Here is a 4838-nt window from a genome sequence, read left to right as displayed (position 1 = left end):
CTGCAGTATTCCTACTTGTGTTGTTGTCATTTTGAAGTCACTGAGCTCACAACAGGGTGTCCAAGCAAGTTCCACACATGGGAAAGTGAAAATATGCACTGTGATGTTATGTTTCACTTTTCCTTATTTGATGTTTTACTAAATACTCAAACAAATCCACAGTGAGTCAATGTCGACTTAATTACACTCCAGTCATAAATATTATTAGGGCTCATTTTTAACACTTTTATGAGTGGGACCGTTTTGGGTCCCTGGGTATTTTAGTGTGTTTTGTTTTAAACAGTCATTGCTCCAAAAATATTAATCAAAATCAATGTAATGAATTATTTACATATTTAAGTCTCCAATTACTTCACATCAAATATTCTACTTTGAATTGTTTTTCTTTTTCGGTGTGAGGTGGGGGGGTGTAATTTTGCCTATTTTGTGTTTTTATGACAAAGGGCACAAAACTTACTAATTAGAAATAATAATACTATGAATTTGTAATATGAAGTTCAACTACAGATTTAAAAAACTAAAATTAAATATGACTTACTTTCCACACTTTTATCAGTGGGACCATTTTGATTATTTTTTTCTTATTAACTGTCATTGCTCCAATAATAATAATGAATCAAAATATGTTATGAATTATTTACTTATTTAAGGCTTTAATTACTTCACATTAAATATTTGTCTTTTGATTTTTTTGTAGGGGGGAAATCTTGCATATTTTTTGTTTTTGCCATAAATAAACAGGGTTTTCTTTAGTTAAACAAAAAAAATAAAATAAAATTCTATCGACAGATTTGAAGTTGACCTAGAGCAGGGGTGTCATATAAAAATATAAATATAAAATATAAAAATTAACCTGAAATGTTTGAATGAAAGAAACTGCTGTTATAAATGTGTCCACTGGATGTCGCAATAACAATTCTTTGTATCTTTGTAGTTGATGCTACATATGTACAAAATAAACCACATGATGTTAGTACATCAGTCAAGGAGAATGATCAAACTACATAAATAACATCCTGCAATTAGATTTTGATAGAATTTTCTTTATCTCGATAGATTGAAAATTAACACCAATGAGTGGACTGATGAACATTATGACAAAAACTTAAAATTTTGGCAGTATTATAGTAAATGTCGTAATTTTACTCAACACAAGTCAAAATTTTACAACAAAAACGGTACATTTCTGCAATATTATGATAAAAGTTGGAATTTACCTCAACAACTGTCGCAATTTAACAATAAAAGCTTAACATTTTGGCAAGTTTATGAAAAGAGTCATAATTTTACTCGACAAAAATCACATTTTCATAGGAAAACTTAAAAATGTTGGCATTATTAAAATAATCATCGGAATTTTATTGGCAAAATTAAGACAAAAAGTCACAATTTGACTAAAAAAAAAAAAAAAAATTGGCAATATTGTGATAAAAGTCAGAATTGTATATGACAAATGTTGCCATTTTGCATTAAAAAGTAATTACATAAAGTAATCATTTTGGGGTGGTATAGCTCGCTTGGTAGAGCGGCCGTGCCAGCAACTTGAGGGTTGCAGGTTCGAATCCCGCTTCCACCATCCTGGTCACTGCCATTGTGTCCTTGGGCAAGACACTTTACCCACCTGCTCCCAGTCCCACCCCCACTGGTTTAAATGTAAAAAAAAATTAGATATTGGGTTTCACTATGTAAAGCGCTTTGAGTGAAGTGAAGTATATTTATATAGCGCTTTTCTCTAGTGATTCAAAGCGCTTTACATAGTGAAACCCAATATCTAAGTTACATTTAAACCAGTGTGGGTGGCACTGGGAGCAGGTGGGTAAAGTGTCTTGCCCAAGGACACAACGGCAGTGACTAGGATGGCGGAAGCGGGAATCGAACCTGCAACCCTCAAGTTGCTGGCACAGCCGCTCTACCAACCGAGCTATGCCTCGAGTCACTAGAGAAAAGCGCTATATAAATATAATTCACTTCACTTCACAAATAAACGGGGTTTTATTTAACAAACAGAGCGTTAAACATAAAAAAAAAAAAAAACTTTCTATCGACAGATCTGAAGTTGACCTAGAGCAGGTGTGTCAAACGTACGGCCCGAGGGCCTGATCAGGCCCGCGAACAGGTTTTATCCGGCCCGCTGGTTGAGTTTGCCAAATATAAAAATTAACCTGAAATGTTTGAATGAAAGAAACTGCTGTTATAAATGTGTCCACTGGGTGTCGCAATAACAATTCTTTGTATCTTTGTAGTTGATGCTACAAAATAAACCACATGATGTTAGTACATCAGTCAAGGAGAATGATCAAACTACATAAATAACATCCTGCAATTAGATTTTGATAGAATTTTCTTTATCTCGATAGATTGAAAATTAACACCAATGAGTGGACTGCTGAACATTATGACAAAAATTTATAATTTTGGCAGTATTATAGTAAAAGTCATAATTTTACTCAACACAAGTCAAAATTTTACAACAAAAACTGTACATTTCTGCAATATTATGATAAAAGTTGGAATTTAACTCAATAACGGTCGCAATTTAACAATAAAAGCTTAACATTTTGGCAAGTTAATGAAAAGAGTCATAATTTTACTCGACAAAAATCACAATTTCATAGGAAAACTTAAAAATGTTGGCATTTTAATAATCATCGGAATTTTGATTGGCAAAATTAAGACAAAAAGTCACAATTTGACTAAAAAAAAAAATATATATTGGCAATATTGTGATAAAAGTCAGAATTGTATATGACAAATGTTGCCATTTTGCCTTAAAAAGTAATTACATAACAAAGTAATCATTTTCGGAGAAAATATTGCAATGTAACAGAAACAGAAAGAATATGACATTATCACATAATATTTAATAATGACAAATAAAGCTAGAATGCTATTAACGGCAACAGGTAATTATATATATATAAAAAAAAACATTACAATTTGTACATTTTCAGAATGTGCTTGTTCTATTTTCAAACAAAGAAAACAATCTGAAGTTGTCTTTATTTTTAAGTTATCGTGCAGTGATTTTACCAGTCTGGCCTCTAGGGAGTAGATTATTCTCCACGTGGCCCCTGAACTAAAGTGAGTTTGACACCCCTGACCTCGAGGTTTAAGTGTTGAAAAAAAATATATATATACTATATATGACTTATTTGTACCATTTTTAGGACTAAGTGGAGCCCTAAACACATTGGTGTTTAACTAATTTCTTCTCCTTTTCATTCATAATTTACCGTATTTCCTTGAATTGCCGCAGAGCATATAGTATGCGCCTGTCTTGAATTACCGCCTGGTCAAACTCGTGACAGTTCCCCTTTCATCATCTTCAAAAGGGAGGAGGCTGATTTAAATACCGGTAATTTGAAATCGCATAAAGGGAAGAAGATTAAGAGCTATTCAGTAGGATTTAAGGTCAAAGCTTACATCACACTCACATTTTTACTGCATACCTTTGGTAAGTGCCGCAGTGAGAAGAGCTTTTAAAATAATTAGCGCATGCTTACTTTTACCGCATGCCTTTGGTAAGCGCAGGAGTGAGAGGAGGTTTTAAATTAATTAGCACCCCGGCGGCAATTCTAGGAAATACGGTACTTTATTTTGATTGATTGATTTTTATTTATTTGTTTGATTTTTTTATGAATGAAATACATAAACTGTTAGATGTTTACTTTCACTTACACGACCCATTTTTCATTACATTTTCCTATGGCAAAATTAAAGTATTATGCGTCAATATTCACACACTGAGATATTTACAATATGTTAAATAAAAAAATCTGTAAAACACACGGGGAAGACCCAGGACACGTTGGGAAGACTATGTCTCCCGGCTGGCCTGGGAACGCCTCGGAATCCCCCGGGAAGAGCTAGACGAAGTGGCTGGGGAAAGGGAAGTCCGGGTTTCCCTGCTTAGGTTGTTGCCCCCGCGACCCGAACTCGGATAAGCGGAAGAAAATGGATGGATGGATGGACGTTGAGGTTAATGAACATGTGCCTGTATAAAGAATGACGTCATATTTCTAGATCAGTGTATATTTTGGTCATTTGATTTCCGTTTCATGAAGATAGGGAAATACAAAAAAAAACGACTGGTTTATTTGAATTTCATATTAAAGAAGAGAATGATATTGAAAAGCGTTTTTTATTTGCTGGAGTCGAAGACCAATAACAGCATCTAAAAATGGTTTGATTTTATTTCATATTTCATAAGACAATGTAAATCTCCAGAAAACAACAGGGGCAAAATGACCCTTTTTATTGCTCTGGCACCGGAAGTTTTTATTTTCAAAGTAAAAGCAGGGATCCTACGGTACCCGTGTGTCTGGCTATACAGAACATTATTTTAAATTTAAATTTTAAATATCGACGGGAATCTAAGCACAAGTAACATGAAAGCCGAGGCGAAAAGTACTCAAACAGGTACTATACAATATTTCACTATTTTTATCATCTCTTTGATTTTTACAGTCCGCTGTCATGTATTGAAATGAGTACTTCCGGTTTTAAAAACACTTATGTATTGATCTGTTTTTTTCCGTTTCTGTCATGTGAGTCGATATTTCTCTGGATGTGCAATGTCTAAAATAATTCCTTTGTAGAGCTCTAAAGAATATTTTAGCCAGAGTCACAAGAACACGGTTACCGTCGTAATTATCCCCGCTTTTACTTTGAAAAACGAAACTTAGCATCCGCAAATTGAAAGAAAAACATTTTATTTGAACAGAAATTCGAAATAACCTAAATATTTTTGTTTTTCAATTTACATTCTTTAAAAGAACATCCAATACCAAAACACTGGCTTTTGTACCGCATTTAGGACGTTTCCTTTTTGCAACTTC

The sequence above is a fragment of the Nerophis ophidion genome, linkage group LG01 (assembly GCF_033978795.1).
Source record: "Nerophis ophidion isolate RoL-2023_Sa linkage group LG01, RoL_Noph_v1.0, whole genome shotgun sequence".
Taxonomy (NCBI): domain Eukaryota; kingdom Metazoa; phylum Chordata; class Actinopteri; order Syngnathiformes; family Syngnathidae; genus Nerophis; species Nerophis ophidion.
The sequence above is the reverse complement of the archived record's forward strand: the minus strand, read 5'-3'. Positions refer to the sequence as shown.